This window comes from Rhea americana, unplaced genomic scaffold, assembly GCF_003343005.1.
Source record: "Rhea americana isolate MKP2758 unplaced genomic scaffold, rheAme1 scaffold_35, whole genome shotgun sequence".
Taxonomy (NCBI): domain Eukaryota; kingdom Metazoa; phylum Chordata; class Aves; order Rheiformes; family Rheidae; genus Rhea; species Rhea americana.
Window position 1 is genome coordinate 1,654,731 of NW_028186479.1, and position 25,883 is coordinate 1,680,613.

General features: G+C 42.3%; 1 protein-coding gene and 1 long non-coding RNA gene across 10 annotated transcripts in view; both read left to right on the forward strand.

Annotated features, from left to right (window-relative positions):
* The window catches only part of RBMS3 (RNA binding motif single stranded interacting protein 3), a 697,064-nt gene that overhangs the window by 19,242 nt on the left and 651,939 nt on the right, over positions 1-25,883 (forward strand). The window lies entirely within an intron of this gene.
* LOC146591966 (uncharacterized) lies at positions 172-23,328 on the forward strand. 3 transcript variants are annotated; one of them, XR_014896689.1, is made up of 3 exons: positions 172-210; positions 20,549-20,586; positions 22,900-23,328. It is a non-coding gene; the product is annotated as an uncharacterized LOC146591966 (long non-coding RNA). The 3 variants fall into 3 exon arrangements; XR_014896687.1 differs by lacking the exon at positions 172-210 and adding an exon at positions 8,172-8,264; XR_014896688.1 differs by lacking the exon at positions 172-210 and adding an exon at positions 20,061-20,164.

Here is a 25,883-nt window from a genome sequence, read left to right on the forward strand (position 1 = left end):
CTGTGTAAGGGGCAGACGGGGTTTCATTAGCTTTATGGAGACTGTGCTAATGTGAACAAGGGTTTGTAGGATCGAGGCATTTCTCRCTGATGAGATTGATTTTCAACTGTAATTCCTCTTGCAGATCTGTTTTGGATTTGGCTTCTTCAGTTGGCAGYGCAATTAGTTCTGCAGCATCTGGAAAATTATTGTGCATCGAACGTTACCAGCGTAAGAATCCTTATAATGGTGTAGTGTTTATCTGTAGCAGTGCCCAGTCTTTACTGGGGCTTTCAAAAATATAAGATCTTTACTCTGAAGTAATCACAATCTAAATAATCAGTAACTTACCAAAATTTAGATACTAACCATTGTTGCCAGCTAGATCCGAAGAGAATATTTGATGGCGTGGCTCGTAGTACTTCAATTAAGAATTGCTGATGAGAATCCAACACAGTAAGCAAAAAAATTAATGGAAAGATGTTTTTAACAGGGGGATATGGCTCAAGCCTGTACCTCATGAGCAGTGCAGCTTCTTGCGATGTTTCGGTGTTATAAAGCTCCATTTCTAACTTGGGAGAGTATATGTTACCAGGCCTTCAACTTGTTGCTGATCCAGAACTGAACGTTGCCTATTAAACACTATAGGACAGTGTCATCTTTGTGAGGAAACCACGTGATAAACTGTACAGGAGAAAGCAACGTTTTCTTTGGCAGTTAAAAAATAGGTATCTGTTTGAACCTGCTCAGAAGCTGAAGTGTGAGAAAGGCAGAGTGAAGCTGATATAGGGGAAAACTGGAGCTGAGCCGTGGTGCAAATGCAGGGAGGGCTCCAGCACCTGGCTGCTATGCCAAATGCTCTTTTGCTATACCTTTGGTAGTCTGGTGGGGCTGAGGCTGCTTGTGTGTATGTCAAAATGCTTAGTGCAGTGTGACTGAGGTTCATAATATAATGCCACTTGTGAACCGCAACAGTAGTAATAACCATACTTAATACTTTTGCATCAGGAACTGACCAGCGCTCTGAATTGTAAGCAGTGTAGTCACAAAGGAAATCGTGCTCTAGAATTGTAGCGTGTAACTGATATTTTGCAGTGTACGAGGTTTCCTTTTACTTACTCTTTTTACCGAAGAAGAGTCTAAAATGTAACGAGAGGTGCATTTTCAGTTAGATGTGTTTTAGTTCTGCATAAGATATTTCTGTGAATGAATTCAAGTTCTCTTCCCCTTAAGACTTCTGTTGACTGGTAGAAGCCATCTGTTTAGGAGTTTTTATGCCGGTTTAATTGATAATCAAGTCTGAATCCTGGTGTTCAGCAATTCTGACTTGCCTGTTAGTAAACTCTATTTTCACATTAAACTCTGAAGCACAGAGTACGCAGCGAAACAAATTCTTGACCTGTAATAAAACTGACAGCCTGTCCCTTCTGCTAGTACCTGTTAAGTGCAGCCTCTTTAATCACGGTCTAATTGAGGCTTCKGTATTAGAAGGGAAGAGGAGACTGTTAGAGCCTGAAGGGATAGTTCATCTTCAAATGCCAAGAAAACTTCCAGGGCTGCCTAGTACGCAGAGAAAGGTGAGTTATGGTCACCTGTTGGGAAGGGAAATTCAGCAGTTCTGCTAGGCTTCACAGTTCAAGTCAGGAATCAGCATCCCAATGATGAATGTGATTTAGGACTGATGAGTGATTTATGAATGACTTATGTTTTCTAGCTCCTGGAGAGAACCCCCTTTCCAAGATTTTTCTTATGCTCTGCTCGCCACCAAATTTAAAGGAAATGTGTAACAGAATCCCTTGATTGTTAGAACTAACAGTTAAGGCAAAAATTAAATTCTGCAAATGTAGGAAGGTGACTATTAGAGTTGGCAAGAGTGAGCCTAAGCCTTTTTTTTTTTTTTTTTTTTTTTTTTTTTTTTAATCTGCATGTTTCTAAAGGGCATGTTGGCATGTTGAGTGGAGAAGTCTTACTACTCTCTGATGTATATCTGCTGTTCACGTGTCTTCCCAGCCTGTTCCATGTCTCAGCAATGAGAACTGCACTTGTGCTTTCTACTACAAGACATTGCCAATCTCCAAATCTTGCTCATGATATTTTGGGGAGTAATCCAATTCTGAAATGAAAGTAGGGGAAAGACAAGTTTTCCTTCTGCAATTAATACATACCAGGAGTTGTTGATTGTGGCCCTTAGGGACCAGCGGCAGGTCATAGTTTTCTGCTGGCTTTATACTACTACAGCAGGAATTTTCAATGTAGTTTGCAGAGTCCTAGGCAGCTTTTGCAGATGCCCGTTGCTTTCTTAGTATCAGAAAAGATAACTGAAAAACATGTCTTAAATAAGCTATGAGGGGAGTCCTGCATCTGAAAAACTTCTAGGAATCTGAAGAGGGAGGGAAAAAARGAAAATGGCTGGAGCTAGGGGTGAATGTAGGTATCTGAGTATAGTTGACCTAGAAAACTGTGAAGTAAGTAAAGAGGGGCCTGTGCTTTAGCCCAGTGCAGTCAGTGCTCAGCTGGTACAACTGTTGTGAAAATGTATTTGTGCATGTAGGTATGCACGAGAAAAGCCTTGCAACTGTAAACAATATTTGACTGATTCCCGACATTATATATTGGAGATGAGGGGTCTGCAATATTCCTTACACTTCCATGCAAGCAGATGGTAGATTTTGCTCCTCGCCTGTGAGCTTTAATAAGCCACCACACAGTTTCTCCTACTTGTTCCACTACAGTCACAAAGGTTTAGATTGCAGCTAAGTACAGCTAAGTATTATTCTAGCAGAGCTTAATGTTGAAGGACAGGTATTTCCAACTGCTGCCGCGTAAGTATTCCTGTTCAAAAGGGATCAAGTTTGTGGTGCAATGATTTTGTTTGTCTGTTCTCTGAAGTACTGCATCCTATGCTCTGCCAACAGAAACATGATGCATGTGTTTTCCAGGCTGAAGCATGTATTTGTGAAGGTGCAAGTGGTTTCAGTAGCCCATGACCACACTACTTGTGTTTCCTGGGGCGTGGAGTTGCATGGAAAAAGTTTCTGTCAAACATGAGGATGTGGATTTGAAGTGCAGTAGTGTTGCACCAAATGGATGCGCTGACTCTGCCCTCAGAGACCTCTGTAGTTCAGGTGAGGTGGGCCAAAGGGGGCTCCGTTCTGGATAAGGGGGTCTGTGTTGGTGCAGAGTAGCTGGGCTGTGCTCTTTCCCYGGGTGGACAAACTCTAGAGAAATGCTTTAGCTGTCAGGTCAACACAGAGTCTCTTTCCCTGTATTTCTCCTTATAGTACAAACCTTTTGTAAATATTTCCTTTGGCTTAAAATGCAACATTTTGTAGTCTTAGAATCAGGATTTCTTTAATATTTGAATGTACTCTTTCTTAGAACTTAAATGGATCTAGTCACGATGCTGATTTGTTTGCTTGCTTTATATTGGGTATTTGGTATGAGACCTTTTACTCATTGTGGTATGTTACTTTTCTTTCTTTAGTGTCTTTTTTTTTTTAATTAGTGCACACAGAGCAGAATATGTGCTTTTGAAACCCTAATAGACATGATGAGCAGATTTTCTACTTAATCCTCAAAGCTCTAGTGGCACTTTCCCCCCCGCCTTTATGATTGCAGTCCCAGTTTGGCCCACTGCATAACAAAAAGAAGCTTGAAGGATGCTGTAAGTTATATTGGCATGTGTGCTCCCTTGAGAGATAATGTGCTGCTTCAGCCAAGTCCCACGGTGCCCTGACACCCATCTGCCAGGGAACTCCTCATCTGCCTAATGTGGGATTAGATGCTGTATGAAGCACTTGCTTTTTCCTCCTTTTTAATACATTTTCTGAATACTAAATATCCCTTTCTACACCCACACAGCTTACTTCTTTCATGTTGTTTTATAATAAGTATCCATTATTAGCATAATAACTGCTCAAAGTGACATCTTACATTGTATTGTCAAAGATCCATGTATTAATATTTCCACAGTTCTGATGCTATGATACACTGTAGTACTGTAATTTTAGCAGAGATTATTATTTTTATGTCAAAGATCTGCCTATTTCCATTTACATACCATATAGTGACACCAAAGCTAGTGATAGTGGGCTGTTACGAAGCTTCTGTAAAGCAACGTGTCAAAAAAATGTATGTAAAAGCATACCAAACCTCAGAGTGCTTTGAATGCCTCTTGAATTGCTTGAAAAAGGAGAACCAGGAAATCCATTCATGCAACATTTCCCTGTTGCGTATATATTTGCCTGTCTTAAAATTGTTTAGGCCTGTCTTATATCCTGTCTTCTAAGCAGTGCAAGCGGGCGAGGGCCAGCACAGCAGCCTTAACTCTATTTTATTATTTATCAGAGAGCTTTTGTATAAAGATTAACTATGTTTTGCTCTCTATTTGCTATTATTTCTCCCCACTGTTCAGTAAGTACCCTAAGCAGTTTGATAAGATGACTGAAAGGTTGTCTGGCTTCATTCTTGCTCCTCTCAGAATCTCTTGTATCCTCTGGCGAAATGTTATCTTGTACTTTGTTATAGTAATAGTCCTCAGTGATTCAAAACAGGTATTCTTTTGTCTCGTACCCTAACAATGCGCTTAGGGGAGGCTGTTTGTTCTCTTTCACCGGCTCCCTGCTGTTAACAAAAGCAATACTGAATCAGAAGAATGACTGTCTTTAGGTGGGTATCAATAGATCGCCCTTCTGCTTCTGCATGATGATAAGTGCGGGAGGGGGAAGGAGCAGAATCCGCTCAACTCTTTTGTTTCTCTAGAGGCTGCCGCCTTCCCTCGCTGCTACCAGGCACGTTGCAGCGCATGGTTAGGGAAGCTAAGGACGGTACCTGCGCCGCGCACGCAGGTACCATTGCGTGGTGTCCTCCTTGGTGTGCCCCAGAGCCAAGCCCGAGTCTACGGAAGCTTTAAAAAAATACGTTTGTGTGCAGCRGTGATTTTCTAAGACAGTTGTGTACCTGGGTGAGTCTACCTGGGTGAGTAGAGCTACTAAATCGATACTCTCTGCATACGCATAAAACTTTGGATTCTAGGAGAAGACTTCATCAAGCCACCCTTCTTTACTGTTCATTGTTTCCTGAAAATGGTCTAACTGCTGTCAGAACTTTTAACATATAGTGAACRCTGAATCAGTGCAAAATGCCATTTTTCCCCCTCTTTATGTCTTTTAGGGAGGATGAGGAAACGGTTTGGGGAGAGGAGGTTGTTTTGTTTTTCTTTCCAGAAAACTGTATTTGGGAGAAATAATCTTACAAAGGCTCGATCTTGATCCCCGAATATCCTTGAGTAATACCTGTCCATATAACTGCCTGATTGCCCTTGAAATTTTTGAGAGGTGGTGTTGGGAGTTTGGCCCATGCAGACCATGCTTCCAGGTTTAGCTTGAAACCCCTCCCTGCATTCTCTGGTTGCTCAGACCAAATGGAGACTAAAGCATTGATGCCATTGCTGACAGTAGTGCTGTGCTGTGGTCAGTGCTGGCTGCCTGGGTGCAAGATGGATAGTCTTGAATAAAAAGGTTGGAATACAGGGAGAAGAGCAGTTGTCCTGTGGGTAGTCAGAAGACTGCAAAGCCCTTTGTAGGAGAGGAGACTGAGCAGTGTATTCATAGCGAAGCTTGCCTTCCCGGACCCAGAACRTAAGTCTGTGTTTAAGAGAAGCATGTGCTCAGACGTGCCCTRTGGAAGGGCTCCTCTCTTGCCACTGATGGCTGAACGTAGCCTTGCTAGGCAGAAGTTACTTGACCCCATCCTACTTTACCCCATCAGAATTTTACTTTCCAAGGTGAAAGCCACGACAGGGATGTGTTCTTCTTTGGAGGATATAAAACCTAAAGTGGGTCATGAAGCTCATCACTTTGCCAGAGAAAAATGAATACATGCTATCCATAAACAGGAACTTTATTCTAAGTCTTAGCTTAAAGATAATCAGAGGACTGAAGATTGGTATAGCCTTCTGAAGAGAATGGCTAAAACCTAACTAGATTTGAGATGGAAATCCTAAATTTTGGGAGGACCTCAGAAGTCCTCAAATCTTGTCTCTTACGCTCCTCAAGTTATCTGCACAGAGGCTCACCACTGTGAACACAGACTTGTATGTGGGTCTCAACAGCTCAAGGGAATGGGAGGACAGCAGTAACTCAGAAGCCTGAATTCCATTTTCAAGAGACGATTTTGGATACTTAGATGAGAAAACTCTGCCTTACTGGAAGTCAATTGGAGATGTGAGCTGCAGTTCAAGTCCTGTTGTGGAGCTAAATGGAAAAATCTTGGTGATTTAATGGAAAGAACTACTTAACGTTTGTTTGCTTGAGCAAATCACACATTTTCAGCAGTAAGACTGGCTTTAAAAGATTTCTTTTTCCAAGTCAGCCACTAAACAGAAAATTTCACAGGTCTGTTCAAGTTCATCCTTCTTCCCTTTCTCCCCCAGCTTTTCAGAGAGTCAAAAAGAAACCATTTGTATTTAACAGATAGATTCAACCCAAAGGAAACCCGCTTCATCTTGAGGTGTTCTAAGTGAAAGAAAAGGATTGGGATCATAGAAGTGAAGGGGAGAAAGAGAAAAGAAGGAAATAGTGCTTATTCCACCCCAGCACTGAGGCTCCCAGGAACCTGGTCTGGAACGTGCAAAACCATCTCTCACCCCTTTCTGGGAATACCCTATCTACTGGGCTGTCGATTCTTCTGGGTGGCCTATTACCCTGAAGTTCTTCCATCTTGAAAGCAATAACAGTAATATTTATAGGGCCAGAAAGAGAGTGACGGTGACTCTGAAGGTTTCTGGCTTCGACTTCCATGATTGTTCTGTATAAAGTGCTACAAGTTCAGTCAGAAATCATGAAGAAAAWGCTACTATAGAATAGCTTTTAACATAATGATCAGGCCTGTGTCCTCAGAAAACATTAACCTGGGTTAATGTTTCTTCCCTATGTAAGAGCAGAACATAAAATGAGAACTCTGTTTGCCACAAACACTAGTACTTCTTAAATATGTGATTGTCACTGTAGAAAACAGAACTTTTAAAGGCTATATTTCAAGATCTTCCAATATTTGATGGAGTTGGATCGTTTTATTCAGCCACAGTTATTTGCCAAATATTGTCTGAATTTCTCATTTTCTCATGAATACTAACATCACACAGAAGCCAAAATATGTACAATTCCTCTTTCCCATGAAAACCAGTGTCCTCATCCCCTAAGCAGACTTTGATCCAGCACTAATTGCAGTCTCTGCTAAGAGAKGAAAAAATTAGAGACAGTGTTTTGGTGCACTGCAGCACCTACAAAGTGAATTTTGCTTTTGTATGTTCTGGTCTAGTCAGGGATGATAAGTTCTTAATTTAAAGATTACAAGATTCATAGAAAGAAAGCTGTAAATAAGAGAGAGGAGAATCAGTATATTCTGTAGTTTTTATAATACATTTATCTGAGCTTGTTCAGTTAGATTATTTATGACTTAAAATATTTTGGCATGATTTCCATCTGTATAGCATTAATCATTTCAAAGGGTCAATGAAAAGCATAATATTTTCTGTACATATTCCCGTTCTGACTAATGAGACTTCTGTGGTACTTAGCTATGCAACACATACTGTGAGATAGGAAAAGATTGTTCTCATGGAGATCAGGAGGGACCTCCCAGACAGGCAGCCGACTGCTTTCACTAATATGCCTGTTGGTTCTTTGGTTTCCCCCATGAGATTTTTCTTGCAATGTGCATTTATGATGGAAAAATATACCTTCTTTACATCTGCAGTAACTCTAACAAACTGTTCTTTTGAGAGCGGCTTGTTCCATAGCATTAAAATGTAAATAAGCTCATTTATTTCTAATAGAATAGGTGTTGTACACTGTAATTCGCACAGTGCAGAGCTGCACTCTGGCTCTTACACATAYACAACTCTGAGTGATTTCTGCAGAAGGCTTGCTGGAACATCGCAGAGCGTGACCAGGCGTAGAGGTGTCCCCGTGCCAGCTTACCTGCTGGCGAATACCCGCTCGCCAGTTAGCTTCAAAGAGCAAACGAACACCATCGCATCTCGTTTCCTTGCTCAGCAGTGAAGTCAAAGCAGTAGGCTGGACCAGTAGTAGGTAGGGTAGGACTGTGATGCTGATGTTAGTCGTATTTATTAAGACTACATACATCATTGTGTAATACAGTCAATTTATCGTTTGCCTTGAACGGTTCTGGAGGAGCTGGAAACAGTCGGCTCCTGCGTTCTGTTGGTGTAAATTTGAACTTGGCTTCGGGGAGAACTGCTTCCCCCTCTCTCGTCTCTGGAGGTAACTGATTTATTTATTTGGGATTCTGGATGTGGAATTGATTTTGCTTGTGTGCTTTAAGCCTCTGCGAAACAGTGACAAACATGCTGATGTCTTGGGAACTCTGCAGATGTGGTTATCTCCAATCATTGAATTATGTGACCTCTCATTTTGCAAATCTTGAATATTTTTATCTGTTCTAAGAAGATTGCTAAGAATGGCTTAGAAAGGAAGTTGAACTGCCACAAATAATTATTTCAAAGTGAAATTTTCTACGAATTTGGGAAAGGGGGAAATATAAGTTCATGCTTTCCCTAAGTGCTCGTATCTTCACTTTCATTACGCGAGTTAAAATGAAAAGATGGGAAAACAGCCCTGCATACTCTTTCCACCTGCTTTTGGGAAACACTGTGTTTGGTGTGCTGCTTAAGACTGTAACTGAATGAGCTAAAAAGCCATGGAGATCAGCCTATCCTAGGTTTACTGAAAAATACAGTTTAATGAGGATTTTAGCTTTAATAATAAATGAGGCTCTTCTCCTTGAGTCACAGAGTAATCAAGTGGCATTTCCAGTAGTACTGCTCCAGTAGGCTTCTGATTAGTAGGAGCCTTGGCTGATGTGAAAGGATACACTGCATCTTTCAGATGCTCTACTGCTGTGAAGTACAAATGTAGTATGTCTGCTTTCAGGCACTGTTAATCACCTATGCTTTAAGGCCATTTGTGCATGGATGAATAGAGCAAGGGCCAAGTTATACTTGGACCATGAAAATACTTAGGCCTAATTATCTGTTTATTTATTGATACCTTTATTCACTATCGTGGGACTGATTACATGTATGGGCAGCTAGGGTCAGGACCTAAATGTGCTGCCTTTTGGGGGTGGGAAGGAAAAACCCTGAAGTGGAGAAGTAAAAGAGAAATGGGGCTAAGTTTTCCTCTTGAGATCTTTATTTAGAAAAACTGAGTAATCTTGAAAGCTACTCCTAGACAATTAATCCTGTATTCCTGCTTCCACCTTGCTATGAAAGTGTAAGAATTGTCATAGCCACCTCCTTGCTGCTATTTGGTATGCATTTTGGACGACACTGTTATGGAACTTTTTGCAAATGTTTAATAAATGATACAGTTTTTTAATAGCTTATTATATTTAATATTCAGTGTTCTGTTAAAAGAAATTGTATTTCAAGAAAATATATTATGGAAAAGAGGCCGTCAGGTCAGGTCTTTTCTGCTTTACTTCCAGTATTTTCCCATCTCACAGCCCCTCCATTAACTGATTCTTTTACAGAATTTTAGGGAGGAAGAGGCTCCCTCATTCATTCATTCAGCTCACTATTTTTCCCCTGTAGTATAGATACATTTTTTTTCATTCTTCAATATTTTATTCCCAGTATGCTCAGACTAGTCAATCTATGCATGGCTCCAGTTTGAGCTGAAGGAGATGTTAGCAGGACTATTATAAACGCTTTCCCAAACGTCCATTTATACCTGAACTTGCTCTTTACTAGGATGTGTAGGTTGAAAACTGGGAAGAACTGAGTTGAAACAGGGGGAGCTCTGGACTTTCCTTAGGAAGTTCCCCTGTGCTTGTCTGGGAGCTGTGAAGACGAGGAGGAGCCCTGTCGGTGCTGCGCGCTCTGCAAGTGCTGTAGCAAGTTTTACCGTTTTACCGCGACTCATGGAAGTGGACATCTCTGTTGCCCAGCTGTTGGCCAAGCCCTTTCTCTTTCTCCATACTCATTCACGTGCAGCACATCCTGCTTTGCCTCGCAGGTGTTTTCATATTTTTCACAATCCTTTCACTTGACCCACTCCATATTCTGAACCTTTCCCCTCCTCTGGTAAATACTAAGTATAGTGATCCAGGAGCAAAACTGTTGTCTCAATGTTGTCTGTATCTCAGGCTGAAATCCTGAGCTTGCTGCTTAGAAAATGGAGCCTGTAAAATGATGATCATAGAGGTGAAGAGGTGGGGGTTTATTTTTTGCTTTTTAACATTTTTTTTGCCTTTTATTTTTGTTGTAAAAGAGGGTTCGTTAAGGTGTTGGCGATCTTGAGTAACTTGTAGCTGCCTAAAACTATTTTTACAACACGGATAATTTGCTGCAATAACCTGAGCTGCTGGCTAGCAGACGCAGAAGGGGCACTTTGGAAACCTGGTGGAAATCTCTGGGCTGGCGGTGGCAGCCAGAAGACACAGCCCAAACGCAAATTCCTGTAATCGCAGCAGGCAGCAGCGCTGAATCGCTTCCAGCTGTCGCCCGCCCCAGCGAGCGCCGGGTGTTTCGGAGGCAAGGGGGTGTGCATGCCGTGCTGCTGGGCGCTGCGGGTAACCTGGCACCACGAATTAGCCAAGCCCCAGCCCTGGCCCAGAGGGAGCCCCAAGAAGGGCTGAACCGCGGCTGCGGCTGGGGGGAGGCTGAACCGGGTCACGCCGCACCACGGTCACAACCGGCGCTTTGGCCAAGGAGCCGGATCTGGGYTGGCCTGTGCTTTTCGTGGTGGTGCAGGAGAGCAGAGTAATTCTGTGTCGTGCCGGTGTTGGTATAAGTGGTGGTGKTGGGTAAAAGGCAGCCACCAGAAATTCTCCATGCCTTTGCACTGGCAGCGTTTTTCTGTCAGYTTTACAGAGATGTGCATAACTGCAAAGCAGTAGAAAAATTTGACTTTACTACACATCATTTTAAATGTCTCCTATCTGTCCTGGAAGCAGAGAGGAAGAGAAGAGGACTTTAAAATACTGCTTTTTATTTTTATTTTCCAGAAGATGAATGCTCTACAGTGTTTACATTTAGTCTAAGACATCTTCTCATACTCTTTATAGTTATTTTCAAAACTCCTCTGATTTTGAATACAGATTGTCTACCAGCCAATACAGAACTTGCTGCTACTTATAAAAGTTGCTTTACTGAAGTCTGTTCCAGTTTGTAAAGTCAAAGTCACATGTTTCAAGGTGATTTCTAGGTAGGCTTCTGGCTAGCATAAAAATCACTTTGACCACTAAACTAGTGTGCAGTATCTTAGAGAGTTAAATCTTTACCTATTTGCATATCTTACCATAAATACCTGTGCCTCACATTTTCTGTTACTTCTGTTATTTCTGTGTAACGTAGTGTGTTATTCACTATATGGAGATGTTAGGCAGTGAGTTTCGAGATAACTCCAAACAATAACTGGATTCATGTATTTAACACCTCAGAAGGTAAAAGTCTTGTGGTTTCTGCACTTAGTTACAGGAAGCTAAGTAGTGACTCAGTAGCACTGATTTTAGTGGTGGAGAGATTTTCCTTTTGCTAATAATAATTGTCCAGTACGAAGGTGGGAATTAGCAAGCAGTGGCCACTCTCACTCTGCGTTTAGTGGACTTCTGGTCGTTGAAGGTACATCTGTAGATGTTGCTGTAGTTGAGCTCGGGTTGCTGGGCATTTCTGAAAAGTAGACCACCTTTTCTTCCTTATTAAAAGAGAAAGAAAGTAAAAGAAAAATTAGTGTAGAAAGGTAATTTCAGGAAAAAATGTGAAATATTTTAAATAAACTTCATGCAACTATGTGTATTCCCCAAATTTTAGGCAAGAATTAGCAGTGGGAGGCAGGCACTGCTTAGCTTGTCCTTCTGTGAGGGCATGATGCTGACTGGTCACATCTCTGTGCCAGCCTTCCCGTACGTAATGCTCCTTTGCATCGGTTTCATGCTCCATGTGCATTAACATCAATTCACAGAAAAATGCTTGTTCCTGTGGCAGAAAGCCTTCTCAAGAGGCTCTTCACTGCATAGGCCTTCGTGCTTTTGTTTCGACAGTCTCTCGTCTTGTACTGTCATGTTTTCAAGTCCTTCTTGGCTTCAAGACTCTTATGTAAAGAGTGTGAAACTGAAACAAATGCAGAGGGCCAAATTCTTCCCAGCTTGATCCGCCACAGAAGCACATCTTGCTTGGTCTTGTAAYGAAGGCTTGTCTGGGAATGATCTTTTTGGCTTCCCTGGGTAAGTACATGATGCGTCTTCCTCCACAGGGGATACAAGGTTGGGTATGCCCACATGCCCTTTCGTAAGCATGCTGTCCTGCAGTGCTGTCTGAGAGCAGAAGGYGGCCCCTGGCATGCCATCTTGTGCAATGCGGTGCCATGCATGCAGAGAAAAGCAGGAGGAGGGATTATTTTACAAAGGTACAAGCTGTTCTGACCTTCTTGGTTGGGGCTGGGTGACTTCCCGCTGCATTTTTCTTGGGGCTGTGGTGAAATGCCATAGTCTAGCCCAATGCTTTTGCTTGGAAATCTGAACCTCCAGGCGTGAATAACTTACTGGAGTTCATCTCCAACTGTTGTCATTCAGTATTCGAATATCAATGTGACTGATCAGAGTGAGGCAGTGCAACCATGGTGGTCTTGCAAAATAATGCATTGCACCGGTGACATTTCCTAATATAAGTCAACATTTGTTCTTCTGTAAAAACTTCCCCCCCCCCCTTTTTTTTTTTTGATTTCCTTAACTGATAGACAAAAGGGTTTGTGCCAGCCTAACTCTTCTGCAACAAACACTAGATCTGTATGGAATGGCAAAGCTTACGAAGCAGCATCTGAAGGAGAAGGAGGAGCAACTGAAGTGCAAGAAGCTCCCCTTGAGGTGATCAAACTTTTAAGAAGCTACAGTCTTTCCCCTTGTCAGGAATGCAACTAATGTAGCAGTGTGTCGGGGTTGGAGCTAGGGTCTGAATGAAGCGTGTTTTTCTCTTTCAGCTCTCAGTCCAGCTCGCCTCCTGGACTGCAAACACTTTTCTCTCTTTTCCCATGATCTCAGTGATTTTTATGATTCCCAATGATCCTTATAGCTTTTATTTAGCAGCCTTTTTTTAGTAACCGATGGAAAATGCCACACAAAGCTTGAAATTGGTATGTTTTAAATAAGTGCATGAATGAATCCCAGAGCAACACTGTGCTCATCCGTGAGAAGGAATGCTGTCATAAGTCAGTGAGGATGTTCAGATCAGCTTTTATCTTAGAGTGCAAGCAATCGTTTTGTGCAATATTGGGATCCCTTTGAGGGGAAGGAGGCTGCAATGTTAAATATGGCCATAACTATTCCTCAAGCATGTAAAATGCCCCTTTTCTTTCATCTCCTCAACAGTGCAAGGACTTTAGGCAAGGACAATGCTCATATTTCCCAACAACTGAAAGGCAACAGAATTTCTTAACTCTCTTTGAGTGAAGATAGATGAACACAGGGTGAGACACCAAGGAGATGGGTCCAGCTGTAGATAATCGAATCTAATCTTCTAAAATAATGCTACATGAATGGAGCAGGGGGTGTAAGAGGCACAGGGGAAGAAATTTCTGCCTGTCAATTTACTTTTTACAAAAAAACAGTTAATGACACAGAGTGAAACTTGCACCCCTGTGAATTGCTGAACAGACTGCAACTCTCTCTGCCCACCACACTGACCAGGGCTGCTGGAGCTAATGGAGTAATAGCAGCAGCCAAGTGTCCTCCCTGTAGGCCAGCATTGAGGAGCTGGCCAGTCCTTTACTGTCTGCTTTACTGGCTCACTTCATAGATATTTGACAGAAATCACAATTTCTGGCTCAGCCACACGAAGTCCCTTGCTCTCATACTTTCTTCTGACCCATCTCTGCTCCTACTTTGGTATTTTATGCCATGTTGTTTTGTTCCCACTGAATTCCAGTCCTAAGCCCATTTCCAAAGGCACCTCAGCCAGTCAGTACCCCTTTGGTATAGTGTCAGTTGGTTCTTCTGTATCCAAGATCATCAGAGCTGTGACTGTTGCCTGCTTTTCCACACCASTCTGGCTCTCTGCCCAGCCAGTGTCAGTTTTCCAAGCCAGGTCTGTGACTGAGCTGTGTGCCTCTGAGTGGCCCTCTCTTGGTCCTCTCTCCCACCCCTTCCTACTCCAGCCTCTCCAGGACAGTTATTGGGACAGAGGGAGGYATTTCCCTCCTGGCCTTTTTTGTCCTTCTGCATTTCCCCCTCTAAACTTGTCTTTTCCACATGAGTCTGATAACTTTCACATTCCCTGGACCAACCAAGGGATGTTGGCTGGGMAAAAGCCGACGGGGGTATCCTTGCTTTCATTTTTAGGTGTCTGGATCTGGCAATATTTGACAGCCTGGCACTGCAGTACCATGGAAAGTCCCGCTCAGCCCCAGGCTGGAGCAAACCTGGCGGGCAGGAGTCTTGAGGGAATAGCTGAAATCAGCTAAACAGCTCATCAGCTAAGATTCAAAGACATCTTTACTGACAGCTTTTGAACTGAGGATTTTCTTTTTCCACTTTGTTTTGGAGGACTCACAGCTTGTCCAAATTTGGGTAGGTTTTCACTCAGACACATTCCTGACAGAGGGCACATTTTTGAGACAGATTCCATCCCTGTCATATTTAGGGTCAGATCCAAAATGCAGTAGCAATGRAGAACTTCTCTAGGAAAAGCCCCCACCCCCACCACCACGCACACTCTTCCCTAAGACTTTGCTCTCAAAACTGCCTRAGGCATTCTGTCCAAATCCCACCCCCAAAATCAGGCTGCAGCACATATTCCACCTATTTTTACCTCAGATTTCCACTCATAAGGGGCAAAGTTTTGTGGAGTTATTAGTGACCGAGAATGAAATTGCGTGTGGGGACATCTCAGGTGACCTTGGTGATGAGCAGAGCRGTGGCCAGGTGCTCCCCACTGCTGGCACCCCCTGCCCCTGCCTTGCCTCCCTGCTTTATTTAGCACCAGATGTCTCCCCAWCGAGCCGGCTCCCCTTCCCGGCATGCTGGAGGGATCAGCGAGAGGGTTGCAGAGCCTGGCCAGCGGGGGTGACCGTGGCATGCCATGCTGCTGGAAAACCAGTGACAGAGCTGCGCCTGCTGTTCCGTTGTGTTCCAACTTTGTGAGYATTGGTGCATTTTAAAACAGCTTGCTTGCTTTCTTTTTTTCCCCCTCCCTTTTAAACAGTAGATACCTATTGCTGGCAGCACTGTGAGCAGGGAGAGGATAAATTTGACACCGTGCGTGGCCCAGAGCTCGGGGTAATGAAGGAGTGGGTACGCTGCAGGTCAGTGTGAGTTCAGGCAGAGAGGTCTAAATAGCTGCTGCAATGGCACAGTTTATCATTTGATGAGAGAGAAGATTTTGTCACTAGACCAGTTTTTCTGTGATCTATGTACCTTTTGAAATCGCAGTGCTGTATTTACCTTAGCAGCTTAGAGGTCCAGATACAAACTTAAATATTTTTTCAGTACATCAAGAGTTTGGGAGTGACCAGATATTATTATGGTATTATCTTAAAGTGTGAAGGTGTGGAAACACCGTTAAACAAGCTACAATAGCACAGATTGAAGTAATATATTTATGTGGTTCTGACCTGTCATTCACTCAAGCTTGTTTTTCTTAGGAGAAACCTGACTATTTCCTTGTASTGTCAGAGCTGCATATGACTATGGCGTTCTTTATCTGAGACAAGTCTTTCAAGCTAATGTGCATTTGCTATCCTGCATTTGCCATAGTTCTAAAAAGCACACATGTGGCCTGTTGCTGAGAATCGACAGACATGCAGTGGGCCAGTACATAGCTTTTGGATTAAAAGAGTTTAAGACTGTGCCCCGGTATATGTACAAAAATACAGTGAGTTGGTGTAATTTAGGATACAGACTATGCAAGCTTTTTGACAGATATAATCATCTATATAACTCTGTATCTGCAAAGAGAAAGGGGAAAAAGTAGACTTATTGACATTAGATTCTCTAGGCTGCTCTTTATTAATAGTTTCTGCCAAGTGAAGACATCTCAAGGTAAAACTGAAGGACTTGGCCTATCATGTTTAGTAGAAGAGAAATTAAAGATAGAGTAAGTGAGTGGAAATGATTAAGGTAGAAGAATAAAGGAGATTTAAACAAAAGAGTTAACAGAGAGAGCGTGCTTGCCTGAACAGAGATGAATGTGGTGTGAGGTTGGAGTTGAATGGCTGTGGACGTAGTTGGCCATAGAGGCTGAAAAAACCACCATTGGCAGTGCTTCTGGGGTTTGGTCTTGTTTTTAAAACGAGCTTTCAAAATAAGCTTTTAGTGATATCACAGGATTAGCTTATTGCTGTCTTTCGTATGCGCTGTTCAGCTGCAGCTTTCCATATGTGCTGGAACAGTGTGAGCTGGGACGGGATGGCGTAGAGGGATTCCTGCAGCAGTCGGTGGGAGAGGAGACTGGAGGCTTCRAGGAATAGTATGGCTGAGAAGGAGAAAAGGTTTCAGCACATTTGGGAAATCTTTCAGAGGAAGGAAGAGCTCTTCCCTCCATGTTGGTATCTCTCCTTTATTGAAACAGAGCTGACTTGAAGGCTGGAAGAAGGGAGTTGATGTATGTATATATGTATATGTATATATGTATGTATAGCAGCAGGTGCTTTTCCCTGAGAATTTCTAGCTGGAAAGTTTAGGGGGGAATTCCGGGTTTATTTAGACAAACAAACGTGAGTCAGGAGGGAGGAGCCTTGAAATACAGAGAATTTTTCAGGACATCTATAATTTTGATTACTGAATGCCTGTCCTGAAATCCTACCCAGGGCAATATTTTGTGTTGGATAATGAAGTGTGTCGAAGTTTTTAGGGGCAAAAAAAGATATTCTTACACTACTCTAAAAAGTAAATCAGTAAAACTACACTATATAGCAGAATTTATAAGTTAAATCAATAACCCTGTGCACTAAAGGAGTGCTTTGTAAGCTAAAACTGCACCACACATCATACTAATCCTTTGAGAGTGTAGAGAGTTTAGAAGATTGGTTATACCATCTGCAATATCAGTAAAATACAGTATTAGGTTACATATGCCTGCTAAGGCAGGCATCAGTAAATAAGTATGTGATATTAAAAATGTGACACTTCTGAGCTGGTCTTTGATAGAGGAGTGTAYGTGTTGGTACGCTGCATTTGCCTTTCCGTGTATGTGCTCTGAGTGGAAATCAGTCGTTTGGTATAGCTAGCGTTTACCGGCGTGCGGCTGGACCTCCAAGATTAACGCTGCAATGGGAACGGGAGTTGGAGGGCTGGCGGTAGTTTTCCAGAGGTCTCTGGGGTGACTTACCTATAGCGAGCGARGGCTGCTTTTGCCATTACTTTCTAAATGGCGAGCGAGCTGGGCTGAATCCAGCCTCTGCTCCCTGCGGAGCCTGTGTGCGCGACGCGCATGCCTGTGCTGAGCGCGGTGGGAGACCTGTCCCTAACGAAGCTCCGATCTGTAGCYCTGCGCGTGGTCCTGGCGCTCCTGGAGCTGCGCTTGGCTTCTCGGCCCCGACTCTTCCTTCCGTTGTTTTGTGCTGGCTCACGCGTGCCGTTTTGGTTTGTTGATTCAGAGCAGCCAGCTTTGACCAAATAATTAGAATTAGAACTCTTCTGTTGGGTGTCTGTGATTAAAGTAGGCACATACAATAAGAATTTCCTCCTTTATTATTCTCAAAGGTACTCACCAGTTCTAGGTCCCCTGAAGGCTTATTGGCATTATATTTGAGCCCATGATTTTTATTCAGAAGCTTATAGTTATGTATCTACTGTAATATTAACCAACAAGGGTTGATGTTTTTGCTCTTCCTCCAAAAACTTCCACAATTTACATTTGCTGATCTGGGAACATATGCAATGCATTCCTTTTTTTTTTTTTTTTTTTTTTTTTTTTTTTTGGTGGGCCTCAGAATCTAAATTGAGACTTCTGAGACACTGGGAAACCATATGTGGGGTTGCGTTATTTGAATGACATTCAAAACTAGAGGGTTTGTGTAAACATGTCAGAAAAAATATAGTTCAGTCAGTGAAAGACAGGAACCATTGTTCAACGTATGCGTGAGCACACTCAGTAGTGTCATGTCTGTAAGAAGGATGAGAATGGGAGAAAAGAATAATAGCTTTTTTTAAAAATTAAAAAAAAGGAAAAAAAAAWTTTTAAGAAGGAAAAATCTTTGTAGATAGCCTCTGCAGAAGATCTGCAGAGGAGGTGTCTCTTACTACCTGCATTGACTTAGCGGTTCTGAAGTGAGTGAGGCATTAGCAGTACTTAACTGGACTCTAACTGCTGGTTATCCCAGGGACTGGAATGGCCCCWCCTGTTTAAAGAGTTCACTGTGATTAAAGAAAACATGGTGAGAACAACCTTCCTCAAGGGCAAGAGTCATATCCTGCACAGGGTGGGCAGCTCCTGTGGCTGGGGGGAGGTTGTTTAATGGTAGAAATATGTGTGCTGGTATTTTAAGAAGCTGCTAAATGTTTGGTATGTGAAGGACAAGAGTTGTTTTAAAGATGGGTTGGGCAGAGGGAGCTTTTGGTATAATCAAAATTTAATATCTTTCCAAAAACTTCTAATGAAATCAAGGTCCCTATGGGATAAGGTCCTTATGGATTAGTAATAATTTCAATTTAGGAAGAAAGGGTAGGAATACATGACTAGGTTTTATCAAAAGGATGGGGTGACCAGGGATGGATTTCTATTCAGTCTGGTGCAGTTCAATGTGTTGCTAAAACGGATGGAGGGTGAGAGGACTAAACCTGCTGATGCTGCCAAATCAGGAAGGGTGGTAAAGGTGAGGACATACTGGAAGACAGCAGAAAGACCTAACAGTACAGAGTGACCGGAGGACAATATGGCAGATGAAATTCAGTGTTGATTGATGTAGAATGATGCACAGGAGAAGGAGCTAAGTACACAGTGCTGGACTTTAAATTATCACTTGGGAAGAAATGTTGGGTTATAATAATTGTATGAAAATGTGTGCTAAATGTGCAACAGGAGTAAAACCAAAATGAATGATAGGAGTTACTGGGAAAGGAATAGGGAGCAAAACAGAAAACAGAGGTCTTTCTTTATGCTACAGTATAAATGTATGGCACACTTGAATACTGCATCCTTGGTCCCTTTCATATCAGAAAGGATGCAGGAGAAGGAGATAAGATACAGAGGAGGTTAATTAAAAGATATGGAACAAATCCCATATGGAAAACATCTAAATGCTAAGGACTTTTCAATCTAGAAAAGACATATTTAAGCAGGAAGAGAATGAAGATTTATAAACTCTCAAGTGGCATGGAGAAAGCAGATAGAAAATGATTGTTAACACTCCCAAACCGTGGGAGCCAAGCAACGTCAAGTGAATGGTTAGGTGACAACTTTAAAACAAGCAAGAAAGACTTCCTCTACATTGTGTAGTTAAGTCGTGAAATTGCCACAGGATATTGTAGACACCAAATGTTCATATGCTGACGAGGTGTTTGGACAAATCCATCAAAGAACTCTCTTAATGCCTATTGTATACAGAAATGCAATTCATGATCCAGAAAATCACCTAACCAGAGATTGCTGAGAGCTAGGAAGGCCTAGGGATTGGGAAGARGCTAGAAGAGAGGGTCCCTGATCTGTCCATGCTTGTCCTGTTCCTAAGCTTTCCATGAGGAGGAAAAAGTATAAGTTCTGAGCATATATAGGGTATTTGACTACCTAATTTCTGATCCGATCCTGTCTGGCTATTCCCGTGTAATTGGACCCATGTTATGCCACAGTTCAAGCCTGTGACAAAAGCTGCTCATACCCTTAAAAATCAATTTGTGTTTTTGTGAAAGAATTTTGGTAAGTCCTGGGATATCTCTACAGAATAGAGAGGCAAAAGAATTTTTAAAAATAGGCTGAGATGAAAGAAATGTGTACTGTGTGAAATCTTAATTTGCAAAGGTATTTTCATACTTTTTGTCTTAATAGCTATACATAGTATGTTAGCATGTCRCCCGCATGTGGATAACAGTTGTGCTGATGTCTGGGGATGATCTCTAAATTGTGATCATTTTTGTATCAAGGCACTTGCTGTAGCTTTTCAGAGACTGAATAAATGCAGCTGACCTGAATAAAACCTGCGTGTTGAAACACCTGAATTTCTTTTCATTGAGRGTACTGTAATGTGTGCAGTGTATGTGCTAAATACGTTGCTTTTTAGTTGGCTCTCCATGTAATGTTGGATTGCAACAGACTGCTCTCTGTCACACCTGATGACTAAACCTGTCTCACCCACGCCGCGGGAAAGTACTGTGCATTTGAGACTGCTTAGAATCAAGCTTTAGGTTGTCCTCAGATTTCAAATCTCCTGTGCACTTGTTTTAAATATGGCCTCTAACTCAAGAGATACAAGCACAAAAGGATTCCAGGCAACAATTAATCAGATAAGTATTTATTTATTTAACTCAACCTATAGAATTATGCTGGCAATAGTTGCTTCAGAGTTAGACTTTCACTGAGCAAAAGACTCTCTTTTAAGGACTGTTTTCTCTTTTTCAGGCATGTGCACTGAAACATTCTGGATTTCATTGGGCATGGTAAGAAATTCTCTGTTATTTACAGAAAAAGAATCAGTTAAGAGCTAGCAGGCTGTTTTGTTTATCTCCTGATATGTTCAAAGCAGAAGCACAGCTATGAAAACAAGATGCATTTGCTTTATGTTGTGCATTCTAAAACAGGAGGGAAAGACATAACTAAAGCAAACATATAATGCAACCATGTGGGACAGCATTTACTACTGCAGTACTAGGAAATGGGTTCATGTTGAGTGTGCACTGGGGCAAGGGGCCAGCAGAAACTGCAATGTCCGTCTGCATGATAGATAGCAAAATTTTTAAATTTAATTAAAAAAAATTAAATTGGAAGTTTAGCCACACGCTGGTAAACAGTAGCCACCTTTTAAATGTAGGATTGCACATAATCCGTATAGTCTTAATGAGCATATCGTTGCATTTCTGATATTGTAAAGGTTGCCTAGCAAGCCCATAGTTACTAGAATATAGACMGGAAACAAGACAAAGCTAGGCAATTGGGAAGATGCACTCTGCTGTGAGAGGAAAAGCCTATAATATTTCTATAAATTGACGCATCAATAGATCTAAATGTTGGTGAAATGTGAAGTTCAATCTCATTGAGACTAAGGCTTTAGTCTTGCTGGCACAGCTATGTCAGGAAARGATTTATTATATTTTTGTCATCATTGCTATGCTAGCAAAAGCCCTAATATGTATGAAGTTGCACCAGGAGAGAGAAAGAAAAAGGATTTCTTTCTTGGACAACTTACTTTGCGCATGGGAATGATGCAAAACAACCTGCAAAAGACTTTTTTGCTAGCGTAAATTGGCTATGCTTGTTTAGCTATACCAATAAACCATTACAAGAGCACACAAGGACATGCTGAAAAGAAATAATATATCTGCAGCTAAAGATAACAAACAATCTTTAGTATAAATTGGCTACTTCATATAACTGGAGATGGTATGTAAAAAATACATACCAAATTCAGGGATGCCACTTTTTTTTTTTTTTTCCCCATTCCTTTCTATGTTTTCAGTTTTTACCTAGTGTTAAAGTTCAAGCTGAGGAAAATTCAAGACAGCACCATGTTTTTTCCTCCTTGAGCATTTATTGCCTCTGGGGGAATAAGTGTTGGTGAGGTTTGAGACCATGAGTCCCAGAAAGCCTGGCTGCTGGACCATGAGAAGTACCACTTTCTTGGGCAGCACTGAGGGAGTCTTACTTTGAAGCCTCCCTCCCACATCTGTACTGGGCTTGAAGCCAGGCCTCTCTTCTGTAAAGAAACCTTGCTAAAATTTCTCATTTCATGCCCCTTTATGGAGAGAGAGCAAGTGAAATGAAGAGAGAAAGAGAAGGAGCTACGTGCCAAGTGTATTGAGGGAGCAGAGCAGAAGAGGGTCTTGATTTTGCATGCTTGGRGACAAGGGGGCAGCAGTAAAGGAGAAGGTTTTATGTTAATTACTTACCACCATATTTGTTGTCCCTTCTTCCCACCTCAAAGTTCACCTCCTCCTCTCCGAAAGGCATCTACGKTTTTAGACAACTATTTATGTTTGAGCCCTTTGAACTAACAGAAGCACTTGAAATAAATGCACTTACAAATGTGCCTCTTGCCAGCCTCAGTCTATATGCTGTGTATGGACACTTAAAGGAGTTGAGGAATATGTCTTACAAGGCATAGAAATAYGCTAAGTTCACAGTGGTAGCCCCTGAAACAGCCTCCCTGCTCCCTCCCCYTTGGCATGCTGCGGGCTTGTTGCTGCATTATTTGATAAACAGTCACCAATTAGTYGTTCCAGTCCTTGCTAATTCGGCAAGTGCTCTCCAGGGCACCTGGGCAGCTTGAACGCGGTCCATGTGCTCGCCGCAGGTAGCTCTGAACTCGAGGAGTTCCCTTAATTGTTTTTGCTGTTGTGTCTGTTCAGAGGGTTTTACTGCTCCTCTCAGGGAGCCAGGTGGTAGCACTACTGGTGCGTGCACGCTGCCTTACCTTCCCCCAGCGTGCTGCTCCAAATCCGTGTAAGGTAATCCCCCAAACGGGACGCTTTTCTGTGCACGTGGCAGGTAGAAATAGGCTCCGGGGGTGCCACGGCGAKGGCGCCTCCATCCCCAGTTGGTCTGGGGCCGCGTAGGTGTCTTCACRGATAACCAGCCGCCCGCCTGTGCACCAAGATCCTGGAGGAGTTTGGACCCGGTCGCGGAGCAGCGCAGTGAAACAAGTCAGAGTCGTCCTTGTTGATAAGCGCTAAGGGTTCTTGCAAGCTCTGTGGGGCAGCGGCTGTGGAGGGGAGAAGTCGTCTCTAACTTTTGYGCCTTATTCTTTTGTCTTACAGGTGCCTGGTGGTGACAACTGTGCAATCTGCTACTGAAGSAAGTTACAGAGGAGATGGCTGACCTGCGGCTGTGGCTGCTTTCCACATATAAATGTTGTTGTGTGTATCTATTTGACCATGGTAGGATATTTAATGTATAGAGGAAACAAGCTTTGTACCTGCAGACTTGGTGCYGCTTTCACCACAGATCCTTTCTTCCAAACATATTTTCCCTCACGTCAGCCTTGGTATCTTTAAAAAAAACCACTTTTTAAAAATGTAAAAATATACCCTACTGTCATTCTTTTGGAAAAAGAGAACTTTATTGTAACCATTATTGTTTAAGTGAAGTTTGGTGTACAGGATGTTAAATAACTGCTCAGCCAAATGTCAGTGTGAACCCCTAAATCCTTAACAGTAAACAAAATAAATGTTTTTATTTTCTCTAAATGCTTCCCTGTAAAATTCTTCTAAAGGTTTTTCTCACAAGACAACAAAAACCAAAAAGATGAGTGTCTCTTCACTTCTCAGCCTGGTGGCAGGGTTGTTGGGACTTTTGACCAAGCACTCTGAACATGTTRCAAGTCTCCAAAAAGTTGAAGCCTACCTTGTTAAACCAAGGACGTGCCTCATCTGTGRTGAGCAGGACACTTGAAGATTAGATGTTTCTATTTAAACACACTTATCCCAGTATCACCATCTCCAAAGAAACTGCAAAGATGACTGATAGGAACCTTCTCTGCTTACAAGGTCTGGGCAGAAAGTTAGGCAAAGCTGTTCAGCTAAAGTAATTACTTTTTTCTTTCCCTGCCTTTCATATGCAATGACATCCTGCCTTTTGAAGTATATGCTGTTCTTTTCACCTTGTTTCAGGAAAATCACAGCTGCTGCTGCATTAGCTATTCAGCATTTTCATTCTTATTTGCATAAGGCTTTTAAAATATATATATATATTTATATAACAGTCTTAATTTTCAAATATTTTTGCTATCTTTGAATCCTTCAAATGGATTGTTTGGCCTCGACATACATAATCTTCTAGACTCATACAGAAGAATGTAGGGAAAAGCTGATACCACAGCGTAGTATTTACAGTATGGTGCGCCATCATGTAAYCAGACTAAATAGCAAGGAATTATTCACAAGGAGGTGAGGTTAAATTTGCTGCTGCTGCTGATAAGTTCTTGGCTGTTCAATCTTAACACTGAATGCCTGRGTTTCTTTTTATGGAGTGCCTGTTTACTCTTCTATATTTTTATAGTGTAAAAGGCTGGTGGGGAGAATGAGGGTGTTATGTGCAGTGATGTTATAAATAATGTTGGCACTCAGATTATTTGCATTAGATTCACTTGCCTGAATGTGTAAAGTTAAATAAAAAAAAGTGTTATTTAAAAAAGGGCGAAACAATGGTATGGRTAGGAGATCTGAAGGAAACGTTATGGAATGTATTTATTGGGGAGTATTCCCTACCTAGCTGCTAAACTAGGCTGAACATTTCTTACTCCTCCCACAGCCTCAGATCAAACAGAATATTAAAACCTTAAAGATGCTAGTGTAATGAAGAAGAAGGAGGCTCCTTAGTCAACACCCGTCCCTCTGCTGTGACGGGCAAACAGGGAGCAGAACTACTTTCCAGACCTAAAGTGGYGATGAAGGGCAGCTGTGGCTGAGAAGGGGAAGGATGCTTGTAGRGTCTGTTGTTGTTCTTGTCCTTTTGCTCTGTAAGCCATAAACTTYGGGATGAATAAAAAAAGCAATGTGTACTTTTGAGTTATGTTTCAGTCAATGTAGTGGCATTTGGTTCAGTAACGAGGCATTCAGTGTTGCAAAAAGCAAGGTGCAGGACAGGCATCGGGAGGAGAGAGGTTGTGGTTCCTCCCACAGCCCGCCTGTGAGTGCCGATGTGGTGCTGATGTTGCTGCCCTTGGAGTGGGAGAGGAAGGCAGACCGAGCTCTGAGCAAGTAATGCTTCTTGTGAGGGCTGACCGACATATTTCAGAGTATCTCRTGTGTGTGTAATTTTTTTCAGTGCTGGAATTTACTTTGCAAAGCCTAATAATACCAGTGTGCTCCTGTAGTTTTATAGCATTTTTGATTATGGCTATTTTTTGCGATACCCCTGTTGTCACATCCACCACTACTACACTTCCAAATAATCTCTGACCTGCCCTCCAAGATTATGCTAGTGCAGCTGGGSCGTTTTATATATGCTAGGCTTTCTTCCCTCCTTCCCATGGCAGCCAAATGCTGGCGGTGGCTGGTGGGGTTCTTCCGACTTGTTCTTTCCCAGCATTTGCCCCAAAGGTATGCACCATCCGCATGACCTTTCCTGGCAGTAGAAGGATTAAATACAACTCCTTGCCCGAGCTGCTTCCTCAGTGCAGCAGAGAAGATGGTGGAAGATGCTGTGTCCTGCTTGTAACAGCTGTTTTTCCTGTCCTTCCTGCGTCCCTCATCAAAACCTTGAATTCCTGTGTGGCAGCTCCTTCTTGCTTGGCSCTGGACCTGGCCATTGCATGCCTTCAGGAAGGCGATTTGAAACCTGGAGGGCTTAAGGCAAGGGGACCTTGAAGAAACATCTAGAATAGCTGGGCAAGTCTTGGTTCCCTTTTGAAATGTCATAGAAATGCCTGTGAATCTACAAGGGTGTGCAGCAAACCACTGGAGGACAGCAGGACAGTACTGGAGTGAGCGATGCACTGGGAGATGAGGGGGTTTGGGTAAGCACTCCGACTCAAACGCAGACCGTGCAGGGCTCTGGCAGCTGACGTGTTAGACCAATTGGTCCCATATGCCGGAGGACATTGATTTGTGTCTAGGTTCAGCACTGAGCTGAAGCTTGTGTCTCTTCTAAGACTTCTGCTGAAATCAAAGCTTCAGCTRTGAATTAGCTAAGGCATAGTTTATTAATTTAGTGATATATTTAAGTAACATTTTACATCTGGACTTGGCAACCAACCTGAAATCCTCATTTGGAAACAACAGTAAATTACTAGAGAGATGTA